The 26,489-nt window shown below is 37.1% G+C and overlaps 2 long non-coding RNA genes across 2 annotated transcripts; both read right to left on the bottom strand.

The window, feature by feature from the left end:
* Positions 1-17,335: 17,335 nt before the first annotated feature.
* On the bottom strand, positions 17,336-20,881 carry LOC142240437 (uncharacterized). The gene is made up of 4 exons (XR_012723276.1): positions 19,598-20,881; positions 19,085-19,527; positions 18,556-18,794; positions 17,336-17,597 (listed from the first exon to the last, which is right to left on the bottom strand). It is a non-coding gene; the product is annotated as an uncharacterized LOC142240437 (long non-coding RNA).
* Positions 20,882-22,086: 1,205 nt separating this feature from the next.
* LOC142240264 (uncharacterized) lies at positions 22,087-23,807 on the bottom strand. The gene is made up of 4 exons (XR_012723212.1): positions 23,394-23,807; positions 22,814-23,341; positions 22,176-22,741; positions 22,087-22,117 (listed from the first exon to the last, which is right to left on the bottom strand). It is a non-coding gene; the product is annotated as an uncharacterized LOC142240264 (long non-coding RNA).
* Between the last annotated feature and the right edge of the window lie 2,682 nt (positions 23,808-26,489).

Here is a 26,489-nt window from a genome sequence, read left to right as displayed (position 1 = left end):
ATAGGATTTTTAATGGAAATTCAGGTACGGCGAAATTTAAAAAAATTAGGAAAGTCAAAGAAAATTTTAAAGAAAAGAAACAGGAAAAATAGGAGAAGTAAGTGTCTAGGAAAGAGGAAATTGATCTTAGGGCATTCGTTGAGATCAAGATTGGCGAAATAAAGGATAAAGGGTTAATAGACACAGGAGCATCAGTCAGTTTGCTAGGAAGAAATTGGTAGCGAGTATTGGATGGCAAGGAAAATGAAATTAGAACGGTAATATCGGAAGTTAAGATGGCAGAAGGACAGTGGAACAATTTGTGTGAGCGTTAGTTGTAGGAACGAGAAAAAGAAAATTACATTTTATATATGTCCGGATTTGATACAAGAGGCGTATCTGGGAGTTGATTCTGGAAAGAGTTTGGTTTGGCTCCAGAAATTTTTGGTATATGGGAGTTAGATGTGAATACATTGGAGGAGGAATTCCAACTCAACACCAAGGAAGTCGAAATGCATGATCTAAGTCCACAGCAGGTTAGGATCTTAGACAGTACAAAGGAGGCTTTTGAGGCTCACGGATTAGGGAGAACAGGCTTGGAAAGTCACACAATTGAATTGATGAGCCCGTTAAGGAATGACACTACCCTATATCCCCCGCTGTTCAGGATTTGATGTATGAGAGATCGACCAGATGTTAAAACAGGGAGCAATTGAGGAAAGTAAGGGCCCTTGGAGCAATAGGGTTATACTGGTTAGAAAACCCGGGAAGAATCGCCTGTGCTTGGACGCCGAACGGTTAAGGATGTGTATCCAATACAGAACATAGAGGGCATATTGAGTAGATTGGACGAGAAGGTTTTCATCAGCAGCGTTGCTCTGAAATTTGCATTTTGGCAAATACGGTTGGAGGAGAAATCACGAGCCTATACAACCTTTACGATTCCCGGCCGATCATTGTATCAATTTGTTGTTATTCCATTTGACTTATGCAACGCGGCGCAAAGGGTGTGTAGGCTCATGGACAAGGTCATACCTAAAGAACTGAAATCCAATGTATTTGTATATTTGGATGATTTATTGACGGACAAAAGGGAGTGGGATATCCACTTGCCTGAAATTGAGAGGGCTTTAAGAACTTCAGTACACTCGACACCTTTTTTTGCATTGTTCGGACAGAATAAGTTCACTTGTGGCGGAGATTACAAGCTGGCACAAGCAGCTAATGGCGTTTTCTTCAGGAAAAGTCTACTAAGTCTGCAGTTAGGGGGTTGAACAACATGGTGAGTTCGTATAAAAGTAAAGTATATCTTTACTCTGTAATTAAGAAATTATTTACGAAAAAAGTTATTGATTTTGATACCGATTATGTGTTTGAATTGCGGGACAAGCGACTTATGATTTGAGCGAAAATAGTTGTTACAGTGAGTACCACATGGTTAGGAAATGAGTCGAGTGTTTCCAGGATGTTCGGTTGGATGTCATGTTCAGTCATTGAGAGCTGATTTATTGCCCGGCTAGTAATGGGGGTGTGGCCGGTTGGGCGCGAGCAGAAATGTATGGGAGGAGAAAGGGCCGAACAGAGAAAACGAAACGGGTAAAAGGGAGAACGTTTAGGGCGCGCAGGGTACGAGTGCACGTGGATTGAATAACGGAAAAGGGTGTAACTATCACAAATCGAATTAGAAGAAAGAAGGAAGCTTGATTAAGGAGATAGTCCAGACGCAGTTCAAGTTATTGGAAAAACATGCTTTTGATGGGATAGCCATTTGGTTTTGTAGCAATTAGAGGGCTAATGTGCCGATGGTAATTAAAAGGAGAAATGGTAATTTGGAAACGAATCGGTCAAATTGTGTAGGGGATCTTTTTGAGTTGTTCGTCTATTTTAGTTTGACAGTGACAGTAAGATTTATTTTCTTTCAAACATGTTACTACCGGAGAAATTTGTTTGCGTGTAGTATGCGGCTATTATGAGGGAAAGTGTTTTCAGTCACGAAGGATATTTATGTGCTGTTATATTGGTTGTGACTCATGGTGATACGGAAAACATTTTTCGAAAGTTGTACATTTTAGTCTGTATCCGAGGAACTTGCAGGAACCAGGAATTAGTTCGGGGAAGAGATGTCCGGGAAATGAGCATCCCCAACATTTCATCAACAGAGTTCGAAATTCTAGTGTATTGTTGCGGGCGATTTCATTTGGCAGTGTGGTAGGCTCAGTGGATTTTGAGATGAAAAGAGTTGGTATTTTTTTCTTCTTTTTGCCGGGATTTTGTGTTTTTTGTAGTGTAACACCTAGAAGGGGGTGTAAAGACCTGCAGGAAAGCAGAGCAATTTGCCCGGGGTACGGGGGCAAGTTTTGTAGACATATGGAGGCCAAATATCTAGCTTTACCTTGCGGAACGGTGTTACCGATTTGGGGAATGGTATAATGATGGGCCCATGAATTGACGGGTTATAGGAATCGATTGGGGGTTCGTGACAGACGTTGATTTTTGTTCGGGCTATAACCATAACCCTTACGGTTATGGATACTTTTATTGTTATGGGTGATGCGGGTTTAGTAATCAATGTTGCGATAGGGTAATGTAGTACTTACTTGATGGCATATAGTGAAATCGGACTCTCCGGGCGCTACGGTCGGTGGGGTGGACCATTACATGAGCTCGGGTAGCAGTGGGATCGGGTTCTAGAAATGTTTGGTATTCCATTCATCCAAAAGGAACGTAGTGAGGCACTGGTCACTGGGCTGTTGGTGGTGGCGTAAGGGGAGCCGTCCTCAGGGTGGTAGTAAATTAATGACCGGGAAGACACTTGGAGTCATTGGGTGGCGTTTTTATCTGGCTCATCAAGTCGAAAAGGGGAGAATATAGTTGTTTGTTTTGCTTTGGTGATGGTGGTGGCAGATTTTTTTTCCTTGAAATTAAGAGTAGAGACTCCTTGGCCCACTTCCTTAGCTGTTAGTAGAAGTATTAAGCCATAACGAATTGTTTAATATATTTACTCATTCCAACTCCTCTCATTCAGTTGATTAACTCTAACTAAATCTTTCTGCAGTCATCATCTTGTTCGACCTTGCCGATCACAAAATCACAATTCAATATTAGCAACCTTGCAAAAATCCACAAGAACTGTCAGACCTTCATAGCCGTTAAATTTTATAAAATCTTCTACTGAGTAGTAATTGTACAGTAACCGAAAAGATCTCCTTGCATTATCATATTTACGACAACACTGGTCTGTATCTGAAACATTTAGTTTAGCTAATGTGCTATTGCAAAAACAGTGACCACAAAGAACCCTATTCATCATTTTCTGCTCCGTCGGAGCCAATCTAGAATTCTTAAACCATGGCGTTCTCACAGTCGTTGGCACTATCCCATAAAAATAATTTCTGCCATCCCCCCTTGCAAGCTCTTCATACTCGTGTTTCCACTCTTGCCATAACACACCTGCCATCGCATTTCCCGCATCCTTGATTGGCCATCCCATATCCAACCGATATCCATCCCTATGTGCGTCCCTCGCCGCCGCGTCAGCAATTTCATTAAAGCGAATGCCAGAGTGACCAGGCACGAAGTGAATCTCCACAATAATCGAACTACCATTACCCTTTTCTATAAATTCGTCCAGAATATAATTACCATGTTTGTCATTGCCAACAGCCTGCAGCCCGCTCAAACTGTCCGTCAAAATCGCAATGTTCGAAAATCCATTATCCTCAGCAAAGGCAACAACCTGTCAGGTGGCAGATTTATGGGTCAGCTGTTGGTAGCAGCATAGACCAAGGAAGGTATAGACAACGAAAGTGAATTCACAGCGCTGTAGTTTGTCTGCACACCGTAGATGGCTCTTTTTCGTCTGCAATTGAGTGATTTTTAAATTTGGCTTTAATTTGTTTTCTTTCGTTTGTTCTTTTGATGAAACACCAAATATTGGAAAAACATGTAAAACTCTATACATCCACATCTTTTTTGTAATGCAAATTGACTGATTTGTACGGTAATTCTCGTTTTCCAAAAAGAAATTGAGTCACTTGACTGCGCAATTGAGTGGAATGACTGCGCACTGCAAATAAACAAAACCATGGTGAATTATCAAGGTATGTCTCTATATTTTCTTGGTCTATGAATTGAGTGGAATGACTGAGCACTGCAAATAAACAAAACAATGGTGAATTGGCAAGGTATGTCTCTATGTTAATTGGTCTATGGTAGCAGCATAGACCAAGGAAGGTATAGACATCTCAAGTGAATTCACAGCGCTGTAGTTTGTCTGCACACCGTAGAGGGCTGTTTTACGTCTGCAATTGAGTGATTTTTTTAATTTGGCTTTAATTTGCTTTCTTTCCTTTGTTTTCTTGATGAAACACCAAATATTGTGAAAGCATATAAAATTCTATACATCCACACCTTGTTTGTAATGCAAATTGACTGATATGTACGGTAATTATCGTTTTCAAAAAAAGAAATTGAGTCACTTGACTGCGCAATTGAGCATAGACCAAGGAAGGTATAGACAACGAAAGTGAATTCACAGCGCTGTAGTTTGTCTGCACACCGTAGATGGCTCTTTTTCGTCTGCAATTGAGTGATTTTTAAATTTGGCTTTAATTTGTTTTCTTTCGTTTGTTCTTTTGATGAAACACCAAATATTGAAAAAGCTTATAAAATTCTATACATCCACACTTTTTTGTAATGCAAATTGACTGATTTGTACGGTAATTCTCGTTTTCCAAAAATAAATTGAGTCTCTTGACTGCGCAATTGAGTGGAATGACTGCGCACTGCAAATAAACAAAACCATGGTGAATTATCAAGGTATGTCTCTATTTTAATTGGTCTATGGTAGCAGGAGAGAGTAGTGTTAGGAAGCGGTTATTTATTTTCGGTGGAACCTATTTGACCAGTGTTGTATTCTCGAGTGGATGGTGCTCTGGTAGGTAGGATCGATTGTACGATATGTATAACAATTGTATTTCCGAATGAGAGAAACGTTTTTTATTTGAATATATAAGCGATGAGTAAGCGGTGACCAGTGGTGTGTATACAATAATAGGCACCGGGGAAGGCATGTAAAATGGAGTTAGAAAAAGATGCATTCAGAGTTTTTTGTTTGCTTGAAAGGCAATGTTGTGTCATATCAGTGGTTGTAACCTTTTCAATTAGTTAATTGTTCAAGTTAAAAGATGAAAGGAAAAAGAAAAAGTGACTGTTAAGTTTAACCCCCACGGAAAAGTTAAGTTTAATCCCGACGGGGTTTGGATTAGGTTGCCGTGATACTTAGTTGATTTGGACACAGAGGTGAGCAAAGGAAATAAAGTGTTTTAGTTAAAGAGAATTGAGATATGTGTTATTTTAGTGGTAATTGCCGAGAGGAATTGTAGGCTGCGGGAAAAGAAAGAAAGAACTGTATTGGCAAACGATATACGTGCACGTGGGATCCCAGAGCGAGCATTGACATAGTTAGCAGTTCGTCGTGGGAAGAAGTTTTCAGACGGTGTAAAAATCTCGGGTGCATCGCCAATGTTCCCCGATATTGCAGAGAGTATTAAGAAAACAAGTGGACGAAAATTTCTCTTGTACAAAAACAACAAATATCAATCGAATATATATCGCACAATGCCTGCTGCTTTGGTATAACCGACGTTGCGGTCGAAGCGCTGTTTTGATAAATTCTTTATTAAGGCATCGGCAGTCATAATTTCAAATTGTCTGCAAAAAAATTTAATATAATGAAAAGATTTATATAAAAGAACATTTGTCACTACAAAGTAGGTTCTAAATCCTATTTTTCTTGCGTTTCAGAAGGCCGGCCGAGAACTGAACTGGGTGACGCCGACGCAATCTCTATGATATTTGAGAGAAGCGCCGACAAAAACTGCATGACATTAGATAAATTACCTCATGACTGCCACCTACTGTCGCAGTTTCGTTTGACGGTTTCGTTCTCTTGTTTTCTTAATACTCTCTGGATATTGTCCTACAGGCAATACCATATTGTTTAGTCTGTGTTGTCTTGACTAAATTGAGGAAGTAGAACGTTTCTTGTGGAGCTGGCGGATAATAGAGGGCGTGCTTGACCCTATATATTTGGCCCGTGCAAACGTTATTGTCGTGGAAAATAGTTTTACCCCTTTGTTTCTTTGAATCTTGTTTTGATAAAACGTGACCCAACAACAATTAACGAACAATAGACTCAATTTTTTTACTGGCATCGAAAAGATTTTACAAAAATGCTCAAAACGACCTCATAATTTCCAATGATTTATATTGGTAGCCATTTTGCATGTTGTTTGTGTGGAAAATTACCCAAATCGAGTTTTTATCGTGTTATGAGCAAAATAACTTAAGTCCTAGAATTCAAAGTGGTTTTTATATGACTCAAGCAAATTGTAGAAAGTTCGAAATTTTATTGAATCGTATGGGAAAATTTCTTAGTTATTCTTGACCCTTTACAATTCTCATACATTTATGTTTTCCGAAACGTCCCGTTTGGGGCTGAAAGTCGGGCTTGAATATTAAATCTACTGTTAAAGTTTGAATTGTGTGACATGTTGTAAATTGGGATTTGAATGCAGTATAAAATAATACTCCATATGATAAAGTTATTGTTGATTTGAATTTTCTCTTTTGTATTACAAACGCTACGCAAGCTGTTACGAATCACTATTCTGAAATTCTCACATGATTTTCAGACATTCGCACATACTGGGCTAGATCCTGTAAAGATTTTGACCGTTTCTTTCAATGAAGATTCAATTCACTTTACGTAATCTGAAATTTTTATTAGCTAACCTCGATTGCTTTTTGGCGACTTTTTGGATTTTTCGCGGTAGTTCGAGATTGTTCTTCGAACATAACCATTAAAAATTTTACATAACGTTTGCTTTATCTTTGCAATTTTTTGTTTTACCAAAATTTTGACTTAAGACACATTGTTGCACAATATGGAGAAAATTATTAGGGAGAAATTTGCAAACAGCGTCAATGATTTGAACGATTTTGAAAGTATTTATGCAGTCGCGAAAACTACTGAAAACATTCGTGAGCTTGAGTTCGATAAATGCTGATATCACCGCATTAAAAGATCAGGCAGCCAGGGAGAAGGTAGAAATGCAATCGATTGAGACCCCGCTCACAAATATGGATTTTTCTCCAGCATTAGGACTTCCTCCCTGTGACACGGACATTTTTAGAGGAGAATATACTGATTGGCCTAGCTTTCGAGATCTTTTTTCTGCCTTTATATAACTAATTCTCGACTTAGTAATGTCGAAAAACTTTTCCATCTGAATCAGAAGACCTCGGGTGAGGCAAGGGAAATAATTAGTAATGTTCCACTAACCAATGATGGGTTTGCGCTTGCGTGGAAAAATTTAAGAGACCGCTGTGAGAACAAAAGAATGCAGGTTAAAGATCAATTAAAAACACTTTTCAATTTGCCAAACGTCTCGTTTGATTCGAGTCAGTCAGTTCAAAAACTTCAAAGAACAGTAATAGTTGTGTTCAGACGTTAGAAATACTAGGGGTAGTAGTCAAAGAGTAGGACCCAGTCCTAATATATCTTTGTTCTACGAAATTACCAAGACCCTTTCTCGAAGAATTTGGAAATTCTTTGGAGGATTGTAAAACTCTTCCAACGTGGCATCGATGCGACCTCTTTTGACCCACAAATTCTAAACTCTCGAGTGTGGGAAATATAAAATCAGTTTTCAGTAAACAAAACCAAATTAAATACGATAACAATCGATATAGACCAGATAAAGGCAAATTCGTGAACAGTTTTCAAACTCATGATTCTGGAAGTAAAACTAAGGTCGTTTCGAAAACAGCTTCTGCAAGTTCGAATTCAAGTAGTCCAACGTGTCCACTTTGTAAAGAAAAGCATTTCATTCGGGATTGTCCAAAATTTATTGAGAAAAGTATTAATGATCGAATTCATGTTGTAAAGATTTCTCATCTTTGCTACAATTGTTTGTCATCCAACCACGGCATAAAGGATTGCCAAAGCAAGTATTCCTGTCGAGAATGTAACATGCGACATCATAGCATAAGTGAAGTGCGACATCATAGCATAAGTGAACGGAAACCCAGCCTAGTAATCATGACCCAAAAAGTAACTTAGTACGACCCAGCACTAGTGCTGCGGTACTAAGATGATCAAATTTGTGTAAGTTGTTTTTGAGATATAGCAAAATGTATCTAATTGGAATTTTTTGTTTGCAATGCCTAAGGATTATTTTGTTTTAGCAAGATTTCTTTCATGAGTGATCTGCCAACGGTTATCATTTGGAATAATTCAGTGCGGTATTGGGAGACGGGACTACGGCGGACTTACATATTAGGTGACGAAATAGAAGTTATAGGCAGAACAAATGATGATAGTTGCAATGTTCATTTTTATTGGAAAGGGTATTTGAATTCCCCAGTCATAACGTATGTCGACAAACACGCCATCTATGGGTAATCAGAGGCAATTTGCGATTCACCCAACATTTGGACAAAAAAGGAGTAGATAGACCATGGTTGTTGAGGATATGGAGTCAGGATAGGATTTGACCTTTCTCAAAGTCGTGAGATGAGGGCAAAAATATGGTGGTATATGAACCTCATGGTTAACTGCTATTGTTCATTATTGCTGTTGAAGTCGAAGTGATAAGATTGCTGTTTCACAGTTACATTGTAAACTTTGTCCCTTATAAAACATTTTAATTTGCTTTCATCACGGTAAATATTACGAAGTTTGAAACCGCGTTATAAATGCTAAAGTTAAACTTCCATTTCACTACGTTTTAATGTTTAGATTGGCTATTCTTTATAGTACTAGAAACTGCGTTTCATATCAATACTGTTTTTGTGTTTTTTTTTTTTTTTAATTTGAACCTCGGGTAAGAATTAAAATGCATGATTTCTATCACACAATGAAACGATGAAATAATTCCTGTTTTGTTTTGTGGTATTTTGACAATAATCCATTTAGGATATTGTGTTGGCAGCAAAGCAGCGATTTGGTAGAAGAATACTCTGAACCATCTAGCCATCTCAATTAGATAGGCAGACCCACCTGTTGGCCACTGGCATCATAGCCCATCGGACCACTTACACCTGGTCCGAGAAACAATCGAAATACATACTCTTGTTGGAACATTGGTTTAGTCAGCTGAAGGATGTCCGTCCGTCCGTTTCCTTTATATATTCAAATTCAAAAATGTAACTGTCCATTGTTATGTTCCAAATCAAATCATTTAAAAATTTTATAACACCAGGCACTTCAAATTCAAATGTATGGATTATAGCGGAAAGAACCCCCAGTTTCCGGCGAGCTATAGCCGCAACAAAAAGCCGAGAGTGCCACCGCTAATTCCGCAAAACTAGTCCATCACAATTTCTCAACCCAGTTTTAGATAGAATCTACCAACGTGTTGGCATAGTTGAAAAAAACTCCATGTGCGTGGAGTACATTTATGGAAAATCGTGCATCAGAGATTTTAGAAAATGTTGGCAACGATAAATGGCGACATGTCGACTCAGGAGACAAACCAGCGAATGTAACTAGTGGAGGGTGTACGCTTTCGGAATTACAATCTCATCGTTTGTGGTGGCATGGGCCACAATGGTTAAAGTTACCCAGAGATAGATGACCAACTTTCGAGAATTTGGGAGACACAAACTTAGAAACAAAAACTGTGAGGGTTTTAACTGCTTCAACTTTTGAGGACCCCTTTGATGCGATTCTCTCCTTTACCGCGCGCTTACAGGGTAATAAGTTATGTTTTTCGGGTGAAGCCATTGTCGTGAGTGGTCATACCTTTGTGTGCCTCCAGAAACTTTCGCAAAATCGTTCGTATCCAACTTGGTACAACATAGTGCTATCCACCAAATCCAAGTTTCTGCGTGTGGTTATAGGAAAATTATGAAGTTCAATTGAAACTTAGTCGCGAGTAAGCACAAAATACAGTAAAAGTTATAAGAAAATTCACAAAATTACAAACTTATCACTGGAAAGTATAAATAATAACAAATTCACTCAAATGTTAAAAGAGTGTTGACTGGTGATCATCAAACAACAGCTTTGTTTATTTCGTTCTGACAAATAATGGTTTCATGAGTTGCCAACCTAAAAACAGCTGTTCGACCTAATCACAAGCCGTGCCACCGGTACGTTCACACTATACAGTCTATTCGTTACAATTTTGACAAATTTTATAGCCCCTAAAACTATGCCTTTAACGCCAGTAAATTCGCCATTCAATAAAAGTAGCACAGTGATCAACAAAGTCGATCAAAATGTCAAACGCAAATTAATGGATACTTCCCCGGATAACTCTGCTATGGTGGGAAACATGTCGACTGGAGAACTTATCAATATGTTGCAGGTATCTATGTCCAAACTTCTACTTAAAGGTAGAATTACATACCATGCGTTCAATGCGTCCGATGATTGAAGACTTGAAATTTCTCTTTGAAATCAAAAGCTCGAATAGTCTGCCGCAAACAGAAAATATCAACCCTTCCATCAACGCACGGATTACCGCATGGTATGTAATTCAACCTTAAGGGGTCTTCCCAAACAGAAATCAACGTTCGGGGCGGTGAAACATTTCTTCCGAGACAACTTAAAGATGAGATCTGTACCAGAAATTGAAACGGTTAAAAAAGTCCAGGAAAGCAATGGAAATCTTTGACTGTCATAGTTGAACTTAAATCTGCAAAAATGGTTGCGGATGCCCTTAAGTGTACTAAAAACAATGAAAAGGAATTGAAATGTGGTCAATACTCTGGGATGGATGTACTGAGTAACATTTTTGGTGACGGCATCCAAAACGTAAACCTAAATTACGACTGCTGGAAACATCTCGTCAAACATCTCGAAACATCTCGTCAAAAAACTAATAAGATTAAATAGAAAAACTAATATTAATAATAATAATCACGAACAAGTATGTTCAAATGTAGTTAATGATGAGAAAAATTATTTAACACTCAAAATAGTAGGGTGTAATATTCATGGCTTATGTAGCAAAAATCTTCATCACAGTTTTTTTCAGTATTTAGAAAATTTTGATATAATCTTACTATCAGAAACACATGTGGAGTTAAGAGATCAGGAAAAGTATTCGAAAAAGTTTAAGGATTTCAAAATTTATTGGAAATCTGCCACCAGGCACAACAATAGAGGTAGAGGTATATGTGGCCAGTTGTATGGGGTAAAAAGAGACCTAGAAAGGAAGGGTTTCAAACATACCCTTACCCAAATAGAAAACCAAGATGTACTTCGTTGTGAGTTTGCAGCAATAAAATTTTACCTTGTGCCAGTATATTTAAGAGGTGCAAATTGGAGTGGTGATTTTGGTTGTTTACATACGGCAGTAGAGAGCTGTGAAAGTGCAAAAATTTTTATTGGCGATCATAATATCCGAATTGGAGAAGAACAAGTATTGACTGAAGATATAATCGAGGTCTATAAAGGAAATAGAAAGTCAGAAGACAAAACGGTGAGCGCAAACGGGAAAAAGTACTTAGATTTTTGTAATAACAATGGGTTAGTAATTGTAAATGGAAGAATGATGGGATATGAAAATGGCAAATTCACTTTTACAAATAAAAACGAAGCTGATTGATTTATGTAGCGCATCATTAGATATAATGAACTTTGTTCATACTTTTGAAGTTAAAGATAAAATAGGGTCGGATCATTTCCCGATTGCTCTGACCTTGAATTTCCCAAGTAAAACGCGAAATGTATCGAGGACATCAAACCTTTTGCCCAAACTAATGTGGAAAATGCCAATACAAATTTGTATCAAAGTTCTCTAAATCGAGAATTATGCTCCTTGATAGAAAACCCCAAGCTTAAAGATATGATACAATTAATATACAATGCCTACAAAAACTTCCCTCCCGCTAAAGAACACGGATTTAAAAACAAATGGTTTGATAACGAATGCTCAAAAGTCAGAGCTAAGACAATGAAGCGACTAACAACATTCAGAAGGACCGGTATAATGGCTGATAGGAATTCGTATATCGAACAAAAGAAAACATAAGAAAAATTATGCTGGCAGAAGAAACAAGAATATTATAAATCACTTGAACTTACCTTAAAAGTGTATTTTGAAACTCTTCTGAACCCTGTATGCAATTACCACCCCATTTTCTATGCTGCAAACATATGCACTGATGAGTTCTTAGATAGAAGTTTCACAATAGAAGAAATCACAGTCCTTCTACGAAAACTTAAGGCAAACAAAGCAACAGGCGGTGTGGACTGGAAGTGAACTCTCCGATTACTTCAACACAACAAATGGAGTAAAACAAGGCTGTCTACTTTCACCAATTTTGTTATCATTATATTTAAATGACTTGCACGACAATCTCGGAGGCGGTCTTTTCATAGATGAACTCAATGTACGCATACTAATATATGCAGGTGATATAGTTATAATAGCGGATGAACCAGGTATTCTACAACAAATGATACAAAATCTAGAAGCTTATTGTGCAAAGTGGGAATGCAAGTGAACCAAGCGAAATCAGAAATAATGGTGTTCAGAAAGGGAGGTCGTCATGCGGCAAATGAGGAGTGTTCATATAGAGGTGAAAAGTTGAGAATAGTGAATGAATATAAATATTTAGGAATAACATTGACTCCTAAATTGTCCTTTTCAAAGCATTTGCTAAGAAAAGAAATAGGAGCGAAAATGGCCATTAACTCAACGTGGAAAAATTTTGTTTCAAGGCCAACTGTTTCTCTAAAAGCCAAATAGAAAATGTTTCTCTCTGTATGTCGATCAATTCATAGTTATGGTGCACAGATTTGGGGTAATTCATACTTCGAAGAAGTGGACAAACTGTTCCGCTATTTTATTAAACGGATATTAAAACTTCCAGAACATACGCCGAATTATATTGTAGCTTTGGAGACTGCCTATGAACCGGGGTACATCTATACGTACTAGCTGCACTTATCGTACTTGGCCAAGTTACTTTTTATCCTAGCAAACAAACTTGCTGGGAAACATTTGGCTTGTTTTAAAGACTACAGACAAAAGCTGTCGAACCATAACATTGATAATAACAATTTTATGATAAATAAAAAATGTTGGTTTGAGGCAAGCCAGGAATTATGAAGTAAAATTACAGAGAGTTCCTTCATCTCTTAGATTCAAAAGGCACGTGCAAGCGAACAATGCTTTTATAAACATCTTGATTTTGGTATGGGAAACTATTATTGCAATGAAAATTTTACCCCTTATCAAATTACAATGACTTTAAAAACCACAGCAGATTTATTTTGGCTAAATGGAAATGGTTTCGACGATGTTGCTGATCGGCGCTGTTCTCTGTGTAATTTGGGAGAAGTAGAATCTCTAGACCACATGATTGGCAGATGCCCAATACTAAGTGAAATACGCGATAAAAATTTCAAAGCTAGATGTTTAACTCAAAACGAGATTATATACATATTAAACGGCGGTGAAGATTTTTGCTGGCTACCTTTATACAAATTTCTGGTAGAAGCTCTTAATTACAGAAAAACATTAATTGAAGAGTATAATTATTAAATTTACATATAAAACTCGATTTCCGGCAGACGGTTTATAAAAACCATGCTGTACATTTCTTTGTTTTATTTTCAAGAAAAGTAATATTGTAAATATATTATTTACCCCCATTTTCATAAAGCTCCGTTAGTGTTCCGTTAACTAACCAACTTTTAAACCGTACTATAGACGAAGCTGTCATCTTGCCTTTATATTCCATAGGCCAGTTATGAACTTAACTGACGAAAATTTTTCAGTTAAAGTTAACCAGAGAGACGATATTTTGTAATTTACTTTCTGTTAACTGGCTGTTAAAGCCTAACGGAGCTACATGAAAATGGCCGTTAATGTATCTTTTATAACGAAATGTGAAAATAAAGAAATATTGAATTGAAAAAGTTATGTTTTACGATTCTGGAGAAATACTGGGCAAAACAGATCACATCTAAGAATTTTGACCAAGGAGATAACTCCAGAAGAAATTCAAGAAGCAAAACGGCGTTTGCTCATTATGATTCAAGTTCAATATTTTACACATAAGTACACGAATTTGGCGAAGAAAATAAAAATTTCATCTACCAGTAGCTTGTTAACAATGAATCCATTTATTGACTCACATGAAATTATGCAGTCCAACGGACGACTTCTACAGTCACCTGTTCTAAGTTATAACGAAAGACACGCTATTCTTTTACCATATGAAGCACGTTTCACACAACTTCTTGTCGAATTCACACACGCGATTACTTTACATGGGGGAAATCAACTTATGACCCGAGTACTGAGATCTGAATTTTGGATTTTCAGGTTAAAATCATTAGTAAAAAAAGATATACACAACTGTAAGATCTGTAATTATGGCATCGCTGTATCCCGAACGTAACAGGTTGGCTGATAAGTCCCCGGTCTGACACATAGATGGCGTCGTTAGTATTAAATGCATATTATTTTTATATAGTACCAACCTTCAAATAATTCGTATCAAAATTTGACGTCTGTAAGTCAATTAGTTTGTGAGATAGAGCGTCTTTTGTGAAGCAACTTTTGTTATTGTGAAAAAAATGGAAAAAAGGAATTTCCTGTTTTCTGAAGGGAAAAAATACGGTGGAAGCAAAAACTTGGCTTGATAATGAGTTTCCGGACTCTGCCCCAGGGAAATCAACAATAATTGATTCGTATGCAAAATTCAAGCGTGGTGAAATGGGCACGGAGGACGGTGAACGCAGTGGACGCCCGAAAGAGGTGATTTCCGACGAAAACATCAAAAAATCCACAAAATGGTTTTGAATGACCGTAAAATGAAGTTGATCGAGATAGCAGAGGCCTTAAAGATATCAAAGGAACGTGTTGGTCATATCATTCATCAATATTTGGATATGCGGAAGCTCTGTGCAAAATGGGTGCCGCGCGAGCTCACATTGACCAAAAACAACAACGTGTTGATGATTCTGAGCGGTGTTTGCAGCTGTTAACTCGTAATACACCCGAGTTTTTCCGTCGATATGTGACAATGGATGAAACATGGCTCCATCACTACACTCCTGAGTCCAATCGACAGTCGGCTGAGTGGAAAGCGACCGGTGAACTGTATCCGAAGCGTGGAAAGACTCAAAAGTCCGCTGGCAAAGTAATGGCCTCTGTTTCTTGGGATGCGCATGGAATTATTTTTATCGATTATCTTGAGAAGGGTAAACCCATCAACAGTGACTATTATATGGCGTTATTGGAGCGTTTGAAGGTCGAAATCGCGGCAAAACGGCCCCATATGAAGAAGAAAAAAGTGTTGTTCCACCAAGGCAACGCACCGTGCCGCAAGTCATTGAGAACGGTGGCAAAAATTCATGAATTGGGCTTCGAATTGCTTCCCAACCCACCGTATTCGCAGATCTGGCCCCAGCGACTTTTTCTTGTTCTCAGACCTCAAAAGGATGTTCGCAGGGAAAAATTTTGGCTGCAATGTAGAGGTGATCGCCGAAACTGAGTCCTATTTTGAGGCAAAACCGAAGGAGTACTACCAAAATCGTATCAAAAAATTGGAAGGTTGTTATAATCGTTGTATCGCTCTTGAAGGGAACTATGTTGAATAATAAAAACGAATTTTGACAAAAAAATGTGTTTTTCTTTGTTAGACCGGGGGCTTATCATCCAACCTGTTACGTTACTTCCAAGACCATTTGCGAATATTGGAGTCGACTTCGCAGTATCATTTCATATAACATATGTCTAATAACAAAGGATTATATTTGCATTTTTGTATGTTTCATTACTAAGGCCATTCATTTGGAAGTCACTAGTGATCTTTCATCGCAAGCTTTTCTTGCAGCGTTTGCTCGTTTTATCGCTCGCCGAGGATGTCCGTCATGTATATATTCAGACAACGGAAAAAACTTTTTTTTCTAAAAAAATTGCAAACCCAAACCGTACAACAAAATTCCCATCATAATCTTAGATATAAATTTATACCTCCAGATGCCCCACATATGAGTGGCTTATGGGAGACAGGGGTAAAATCTTTAAAGGCCCACTTACGCAAATACATTCCAACAATGAGTTTTGCCTTTGAGAGACTTTCAACAATACTGGCCCGTATAGAAGCTTGTCTGAATTCCAGACCTTTAAGTAAGAGTAGTGAAGATCCAAATGATTTTTTCCATTGACTCCTGGGCATTTTTTGATTGGCACTTCCATGCTTGCTCCTCCGGAGGCTGATGTCTCAGACGAAGATATAACCTTAGCAAATCGATGGAAACACCTTAAGATAGTTTCCCACTACTTCTGTATGCGTTGGAAATCTGAATATCTCCGAGAATAGAATTGTACCGTCGTACTAAGTGGAAATATCCTCAAAATAATCTTGAGGATAATGATCTTGTGGTCGTACGAGATGGTAGGTTTCCGGCAACAGATTCGGTTATGGGTCGTATTGAGAAGACATACCCTGGTTCTGACCAGAAAACATGCGTAGTAGACATTCGGACCGTGTAATAAGTAGACCCATTACTAAACTGGTCAAACTTTTTTCCGCGTGACTAGGCTGTTGCGCAATTATAAAAAAAAACAAGGTACTCGCAGCGCTTTTTCAATCGTCTACCATGTCCAAGATAGCCTGCTCGACGTGTCGACGAAATGGACTGCGGTCCTTTACTTGTCAGGGACAAAGGTTCTGTCATGTGCGGCCGAATATGGTTTTAATTTTTATGGGCTGTAGCGCCATCTGTTTGTGGAAAGCCTCAGACGTATGATGAATATTCCCTGGCAAAAACAAACATATGTTTTTGTTGGGGATTGGAATAAAATTTCGTGATGGCTGGGAAGTGAAGAAGATTATGGCGAATGCAGCGTCAATAATGGAGGTTTTGGAGCGTCAGATTATTCTGAGTTTGGATGCTGAGAAGAGTGGTTGGTGCGACAAAGAGAAAAAAAGAAATAGAAAAATTGTGATTTTTGACTGCATTTTATTTGATAAATTTATCAATCTTATAATACGAAGAAAGATATGAACACAAACAATTATGTATAAACAATAATATAAAACAGTTTTGTTTGAAAGTCTTTAACACGAAATAAGCTATGGAACGATATTACAAAGTTGTATTTTGAAGCAAATTGTGTTCTTTTTAAATGAAACATTTTAACTGAAAATTAAGCAGAAGTTTTTAATATACAAGCTTAATATACGCTTAAAAAACTAATTATTGTAAAAAAGCTGAAAAGGAAGAAAAGAAAAGGTCGACATTAGTGAAATCGATAAAGAAATATATCATTAATGAGTCATAAAAACTTTCAATAAAAGACTACTTGCCTGTTGTTGTCCACCTCCACTGCCATATTGCGTTTGACATCGACTCCAATCTTTCCCAGCTGGCGAATATTTGTTGCTCTCCAGAAATTTTGTTGATTTTGGCTGCTGCATTGCTATCTGCTATGCTGTGTATGATCCTATTCCATCTTGGGTGTAATTAGCGCTGGCCAACCTACAGCGCCTCAGGTACCTCTGTTTCGTCTGTTGTCATACATTGGAATACTCGTACATTTGTTTGACTTAGACTGACGTACAGACATAGACAGGAGCTTCTGTAAATAAAATAAAGAAATCTAATAGTTATTTGATTTATGCCAGGTTTCTGTGTTAGCAAAAGGGGGTATTCATTGGCGCGGTTTTGTTTCGTTGCGCCTGGTTTGGGCATGATAACTAGTGTTTAGGCTGAGCTCACCCTAATACTAATGGCGTTTTCTTTTCTTGTAAAAAATGCGCACTGTTTTTGCATTTTACCCGGAAAATGTACTTTTTAGGTTCTTTTCTAAAAAAACAGGCAAAAGTGCGAAAAGGCTTCGAATTCTGTTGTGAAAATAGCGCCACGCATAGAGGCAAATTACGGAAATTTTCAGCACTGCCAACAAACGGGAGTTCTGCGATTGCCCTGTTTCCTTCTTTGAATTCTTTTCTGCCTGCTGAAATGATAGCATTTTTTTGGGTTGCTGATAACACTTTAAAAATGCGCATTCTGTACAGACAAAATGAAGGCGAAGCACTTTTTTCAGAAAAGAAAACACCATAAGTTTAGAGTTAATAGGACTGGAAATGCAGCAACAAGAAACAAGAGCTACATGAAAAAGGTTATATGCTTTATTTACGGAAGTTATATTTTGACGTTAGGTTAGGTTAGGTTAGGTTAGGTGGCAGCCCGATGTATCAGGCTCACTTAGACCATTCAGTCCATTGTGATACCACATTGGTGAACTTCTCTCTTATCACTGAGTGCTGCCCGATTCCATTTTAAGCTCAATGACAAGGGACCTCCTTTTTATAGCCGAATCCGAACGGCGTTCCATATTGCAGCGAAACCACTTAGAGAAGTTTTGAAACCCTCAGAAATGTCACCAGCATTACTGAGGTGGGATAATCCACCGCTGAAAACTTTTTGGTGTTCGGTCGAAGCAGGAATCGAACCCACGACCTTGTGTATGCAAGGCGGGCATGCTAACCATTGCACCACGGTGGCTCCCATATTTTGACGTTACTAATACTTACGTGATCTAGACGAATGGACGGAAAGGCATTAGACCGAAGAAAGGATTTCGTGAGGTCCTGACGAAATATTTGCGGATGCTGTCTGTGGAAGAATTTGAGCATTATTTGCTTATGAATTTAAAAATTGTTTTGATAAAATACTTATCTTTTATTAATTGTTGTTTTTTTTTTTTGTGTTGGAGAATAATTGTAAATTCTTGCCTTAATTAATATCCTTCAATTTCATTATTCTAATTTATCTGAAAGAGAGAAAAAGGATAATAAAAATATGTTTATAATGTCGTTTGAAAAGAAATAATATTGATGTTAAATTATTAAATATGGAAGGCTAAAGAAGTTATAAGGGAAAAGGGGAAAAGGTGATTTAAAAGACAGGTGAGTAGCAGTTGGGGTGTCCCGAATGGATGGGCCACAGGGACACCATGGTTGGGTAGGGTTAGGCCACGGCATGCTTTGGGAATCCGGCATGCCAGCAAACCAATATGAGTGGAGATTGTGTAAAAATTATCTTACGATTTTTGATACGTACCTGTTGTGTTTTTGTGATGCAAGGGCTGGTTGTTTTTATTTATTTTTTTGTCAGCTGCCAGAGGACTGAGTTGCCAATGAACCGCGCCCCACAGACTGAGCCAATAGCCGGCAACACCGTTCAGCAACCAGCGTACGGCAGCTCAGTTCCTCCCTCCAGATGGCGGTAGCCTTCGGGCTGTGACAAAAATGGCGCCCGCAACATGGGGCCTGAGAAATCAGGTTTACCACAGCATTGATGTTGACCACAATAGTTTCTACCTTGTCTCATGTGTTTGTCTGTGCAGGTCCCGGTGTTGATAGTTAATTTGTCCAAATCGCGTGTCCATGGATGAATACGTGAAGTCTGGGTGGGAAAAGTGGTCAGGTATTCATCTCTTCCAAAGAGGGACGTAAGTCACGATTTCGAACGGTATAGTACCTGATAGTCGTTTGCGACGTAACCTAGGAAGGAGATAATACCATTCATTAGCAATAGTAGTTTATTTCAATAGCCAAAATTGTGTTTACTTACCTGTCTGTCCGTTTATTTTATGCTTTTCAATATACCAACCGAATAGAGTCCTGGGGCCAAATCACCGCATTCGTCATCGAGTTCTGTTTCGTATAGTGAAACATTTCGATCGCATTAAATTTTTGGATCAACGCATTCGATCGTAATTTATTTTGTCTACTACTTTTTTTACATTGCTGAAACATATGGTAATAAGAAATTGGAAGATAGAAGAATTTCAAAATAATTTTTTGTTATCAAATTATGTTATTTCTGAGATATTTATATTGTTTTTGTGTGTGTGTGTGTTTTTTTTTGTTTTCCTCGTCTTCGGATTCAGAGGATGAGTACAAAGTGGCATTAATAAGGAAAAATATTCGTGACAAAAGCAGTCCTTTAGCATTGCCTGAAGTGGAGTAAGTGATTCTATTTTGGAGTGAGTGCTTTTAACTAATTGTGTTTTTAACATCTATAGATTTAAAAGACGTTTTCATCTGTCAAAAGAAACTTTTAAATATGTTCTTGAAAAAATAAGTTTTTTTTAAGCGGCTACTGAGCATTCCATTCTTTGATCCGTTTCCCTAAATGCAAGTAATATTATATTTTCTTAAATGTATTTTGCCAAAATAGAATAATAATTACATTTTCATCAACTTTTTTCTTTTTGTTTACCTTTTTCTGCTCAAAAATCACTACATACTTCGTTTTCGATAGCATGCTACCTATGGTGTTCAACTTCGAGTAGAAACAATTCAATAACGACTGCGGTGATCCGAGTAAACTACACTACGATGACGAAGTACTCGATTTCGACTGCGGTGATTTGGCCCCTGGAAGATAGTTATGTTGTATGATGATTTTCAGTGTCCTTTTGGTTTTTAGATTTTTTAGGAGTAACACAATACCAGTTTTCTATGCTTGATATACCAGCAGTACGTATCTATGGAGATTACAATAGGGAGGAATTTATGTTGTTTTGGAGTAATGTAAATTTTCTCGTTAATCCACTCTATTGGTTTGCAGTTACTCACCTGTTTGGAGAATCACCTTTTTGAATCCTTTTCCTGAATTTTGTATCGATTGGTAATTACCTTTTCTCTTTTAGTGTTAGTTTCGGAATTATTTCGAAATTTACAATTTTCTCCAATATTTATACTTTGGATTGCCTGAAAAGGGATATAGGATTTGGGAACATATGTTTTTAGATAAATGAATTGGGTTTAAAATTGAATTTTTACGTCAACACAAGGAATACTTATCGTTTTGAATTTTGAGTTTTCTTGGGATTTTTCTGTAAAGGAACTTAATTTTTAGTGAATAAGATTGACTTATTTGATTTCTTTTAACTTACCTGGAGTATTTTTTTTTTTGAAGGGATTGGATTTTTGAAGAAGTGTGTATGTGATCTGAACTGCATATAAAACCGAATTTTTATTAAAATAAATTATTGCGTTATTTGATATTTTTTATTATTTTTAATATTACTTATTTTCATTTATTAATTAATTTATTTTTTTTTCTTCTCAAAGATTTGGGTCCTATTTTATTTTTGTTTTATTATTTTTTTATTATTTTATTACATTACAAGATCTATATTTCTTTTTTTTAAGCTTTAGGCTTAATATTTTTTTTTTTTTTTTTTGAATTTTGAATTTTGGTTTTTACGGTTATTTCGTTTAAGTATTTACCTATTTTCTTTTTATTTTTAATTTTTCTTTTTGGGTTTGCATTGGTTGTGTGAATCTTGCTTTAGATTTAGTATAGTTAATTTTTTATATTTTTTTGTATTGTTGTTTTTTTATGAATTATTATTATTTATCTAGATTTGTTTTTATTGGGCTTGAATATTTTTGAGTTTAATTTTTTTATCGGTATTATTTTTGTTTTATTTTTTTTTTAATTAATATTTATTAGGTATTACGTTTTTCATTTATTAATTTTACGGAGTTTTAGTTCGAGTTATCATCGTTATTTTTAATCTGGTTTTGAATTTTGGGTTTTATTCATTATTTCTATTAAATTTTTTTAAGTTTTTACTAGGTTTAGGATTTCTAATCTTATTTTAATTTATCATTAGTAATTTATTTTGGATTTTGAAATTGTTTTTCATTCATTCTCTTTAAATTTGGGTTTTTATTTTCTTCCATTTTTTTGTTTCTTTTTAAAGGCCGGTATGCACCTCTAGCGAAAAATTTCATTCCCATAAGAAATGCATTGCTATTTATGCTAACGAAATTTTCGGTAGCCTTCAATTTCGTAAGCTGGTACGCACCTCTAATGAAAATAACAGGGTTGCCAAAAGCATATTTTGGCAGCAAACATTTAATTTATTACAATCATTGTGTGCGTAAAAGTTTAAAAGGTCTGCAAATATTTGGAACATATATTAACAATTTTTAAAAGCGATTAGCTGGTTTAAAATTTGTGTACACAGCCCTGTTTTTTTTTGTTGTAGACTTAAATAAATTTTTGCTACCGAAAATTTCGCTAGAGGTGCATACCGGCCTTAATTTAGTTATCGGTAGTAAAATTTGATCTTTCCTGGAAGGAAATAGTAGAAAATTAATTTATTAGGATAAGAATATAAATAACAAATTACCTTTTCGATTCATATTTTAATATGGTTAGAACTAGAGCAAATAGTTACGAAGAACAACAATCAGTTCCTGTCTGCTCTGCCATGCCTAACACCACTACGACAACAACAATAACGACAGCCACAACTAACACCGGAGCTGTTACTACCCATGTAGTTGGCGGAAGTATAAACACAAGTCATCTGACACATCCAGCTCAGCGCAGTCGGTTGATGCTACAATGATTTCAGGTGTTCACAGTACTCCAGATACACCAAATTTTAGCAGCCTGACTGCCAGAAACATACAAAAGGAGGTCCGCGAAAATTCAAATTTGAGACCAGCTGTTCAAGGGGTCTCAGAGCCGAATGCCGATTCTAACTTAAATGCTGTAATAGATTCTGCAATTGGTTTAGGCCAGCTTGAATTAATCCGAGTGTTGGATGAGAAACTAAAACAGCTGGAACCCCAGTTGGTGAAAGAATCGTTGGCTCGCGTCATAAATGGATCTAATACACAAAATGCACTTACGCAGAATCCAGGTCCGGCTTTGAATGCACAAGCAGCTTCAACAAACAATGAAAGAAACCTACAACAGCAAGAAGAAAGAGGGTTAAATCAAGAAATAAGAAATTCACCAAACTGCAATGTTAATACTCACCATATTAGTAAACCAACAGCAATTGAAGGGAGTTATGTAGCTGCTGGTCATTCAAGGGAACAATATCAACATAGCCAAAATGGAGTTGGCCCCAACTTTATACCACCTCAGGAAATGTACCAGTGGGCCATGGAGTTACATCATCGTCTTCACGAAACCACCTTAGGAAAGTAGATATCGACAAATGGAGACTTAAATTCTACGGCACGTCAAAATCAATCACCGCCGAAGATTTTATTTTCCGTCTTGAACAACTTAAAATTAATCATGCCTGTGATGATGAAGAGGTCCTAGTTAAATTTCCACAATTGTTAGAAGGCCCGGCCGAAGACTGGTACTGGATGCAGAGACGTCTGGGGCAGGTGCACAGTTTCGAGGCTCTCAAAGAAGCATTCCTCTCACAGTTCCGTAAATTTGAGAGCGACTTCGATGTGCAAAGGAGAAAGATGGACAGAAGACAAGACCCACAAGAATCATTTGAAGATTTTTATAATGCAATGTTACGCCTATGCCATCAGCAAAGAGATCCTATCAATGAAAGTATGTTGATTGAAATTATGAAGAGTAATTTAAAACCTACCTTGGCAGCATTAGTATTTCCTATTCGGATATTTGGACTACAGCATTTCAGGGAAGAATGTCGAAAGGCAGAACAGTTACTGGCAAATCAACGTCAGGCAGCACCGACACATCGGCAGTTTGTTCTCAGGGTGCATGCCATCGATTTTGAGGAACAAGCAGAATATGAAGTTGAGGCGATTTCTCGCCAGAACGTCTACGTTTGCTGGAACTGCAGGGAAAAGGGCCATGGTTTCATGGACTGCCCTTCGACTACCCGAAACTTATTTTGCTACGGCTGCGGTCTTGAAAATGTGGTGAAGCCAAAGTGTCCCAAATGCCGGGGAAACCAACAAGCGGGCACGATGAAAGGGGTAACGGGTCCGGCGAAGAGGAATCCCCAAGAAAAGTAGTTGGTGAAGGTCATGGTAGAGATAGGGAGGAATCTGAAATAATAATATTAAAAAATAGAATTACTAATAGGAATAACAGTAGTAATAAAGGGAGTAATGAATTGAATATTAGGCAAATAAGACCTTGGCACATTAGGATGAAGGAATATTTACAAACTAGAGATAGGATTTTTAATAAAGTAAATGAAGTTTCTGAGTATAGTTTAGTTAGTGAAGAATGTGTGAATAGGGTAGGTCCAAATGAATTGCTAGACACAAATAATAATGGATGTTCAAAACGGAATAACAAGAGAATATTTAGAGCTAGGGAACGTTTTAAGGTTAGGAAAAGGCTTAGGCGCGAGATTGCGGCAACAATACTGTATGAGGACGAAGATACACGATTGTATTTAAAAATAAAGATTGGTGAAGAGGTAGTTGAGGGGTTGCTAGATAGTGGAGCAACTGTGATTTGCCTGGGCAAAGGATGTTTGGAGTTGGTTGAGCGAGCCCAAATCCCTATCTATAACTTTTCAGCTACTGTGCGCACGGCAGATGAAACGCCTCATCGTGTGGTCGGCCGCATTCGAGCGCCTGTCAAGTTAGGGAAAATTGAAAGTGAGGTAACTTTCTTTTTGGTTCCAACCTTGAGTAAGGCACTATATCTCGGGATTGATTTCATGAAGAAATACAACTTACTAGCCGGTGTTGAGTGCTTATCAGTAGTAGATAAATACCGATTCGAATTCAATACTTTAATGGGTTTTGGTCATTTTTAATGGGCTTGAGTCCGTTATGTAAACAATTGCACAGTGGGGTGGGTCGTTCAATTTGCGGATTTTTTTTTTCAATTTAATGGGTTTGAGAACGTAAAGTAAACACTTGATCGATAATGCAGTTTCTAGATTAAGGAGCTAATTATGTTTTTTAATGGGTTTGAGGACGTTAAGTAAATATGACCGGTGGGTTTGTTTATGAAAGTTAATTGGTTAGTGGGCTTTAATGGGTTTGAGGCCGTTAGGTGAACAATGTCAAGGTTGGTTTGTTTATGGAATTTAAATGGGTTTGAGGACTTTAATGGTTTTGAGTCCATTAGGTAAACAATCCCAGAGTGGGTGGGGATGTAAAAATGTATTTTTTTTATTTTAATGGGTTTGAGGATGTTAAGTAAACATTCCCCCGGTGTGTTTGTTTATGAAAATTTAATGGGTTGGATAACTTTAATGTGTTTGAGGACGTTAAGTAAACTTTCCCACGGCGGGATATGGAAGTTCAATGCAGAAGGAGTATGGTTGATGAAGTATAAAAGTTGGTCGTTATATTTTATGCTAATCAGAATATATTGTGTATTGAAATTATTGAGAGATGGCGGATAACGGAGATTTAATTGCTGATTTTAACAAGAAAAATTTGAAGAAAATTATTCACTTGAAGGATATGGAGGCGCACAAGGACTATGAGATCATTGGTTGCTATAGAACTTCTACAAAGTATGGCGAATCGGTGGTTCTCAATCTGAAGGAGGATGATCAGATGTTTTATTTACCGAAGAGATTCAACACCTTGAGCGATGAATCCATTCAACGTTCAAGTGGGGGAGAATTCTCAATATCAAGGAAACCGCTTTCCGAAGAGGAAGATTCTCCTAGCAGATTGGAGTTGAAGCAATGTTCGTCTGCGGATGCTTTTTATATATCATACTAACAAATGTATTACAACGAATAATAAACAAGATAAATAAATAATATATTTATAAATACAAAAAAAGTAAATGAAAATATTTTTAATTTTCAAATTTTTTCTGAAAGAATTTGTATGGAAACGACCCATGGTGCATCACTATGCGAAATGGCAAACATTGGGACACACATATGTATTTTTGGGGTATGGTATGGTCATCGAAGAATAAGCTGTGGTACATTTCTATGCGAAATGGCAAACATTGGGTCGCACATATGTATTTTTGGAGTATGGTGTGACCATCGAAGAATATGCTGTTGTTGGTTTTTTTTGTTTTTTAAGTTTCTGTCGCACAAATGGATGGCTAATTATGTGTCGTGGGATTTTGTTCTCAGTTGATTGTTTGCGTATATCTGCAAGCCTTGGTGCGTACGTCTTAGATGCCTCTGTATGGGTTTGTTGGAATGACATCTGTGTAGAAGATTCAAAGAATTTGTTTATTTTACATTGTAATCGATATTAATCGAGTCTTGAATTCCAAACCCTTGGTTTTGTTCAATTTCAATCAGTTTGTTCACTGAAAGTTCGTGTGTGGCGTGTGGGGTTGAGTTGTATGATCAATCGTGGCATTGACATTGAAATTGTCGCTGGATTTTTTTTTTTATTTTTTCTTTATACAGATTTGTGAGTATCAAAGAACTATAGACCCAGAAACACGCTTTGTTTTTTTGTGACGCAATATTTCAGACTTCAATGATATATGAATATGGTTTCTTTTGGTCTCGTTGAAAGTTCGTGTGTGTGTGTGGCATGTGGAGTGGAGTTGTATGATCATTCGTAGCATTGACATTGAAATTGTCGCTGGATTTTTTATTATTTTTTCTTTTTTTATTATCCAAGAACTATAGACCCAGTAACACAGAAGAAATCCAATGAGAAAAAAGATACTGACCATACCCAACGATATAAAAATTTTGGTTTAAGTGAAAATGAATATTTTTATTTGATGGTAGTGTTAATTAGCGCACAGAAATAGTCAGTTAAAC

The sequence above is a fragment of the Haematobia irritans genome, chromosome 5 (genome assembly GCF_050003625.1).
Source record: "Haematobia irritans isolate KBUSLIRL chromosome 5, ASM5000362v1, whole genome shotgun sequence".
NCBI classification, from domain to species: domain Eukaryota; kingdom Metazoa; phylum Arthropoda; class Insecta; order Diptera; family Muscidae; genus Haematobia; species Haematobia irritans.
This window is presented reverse-complemented; position numbering and strand designations above follow the sequence as displayed.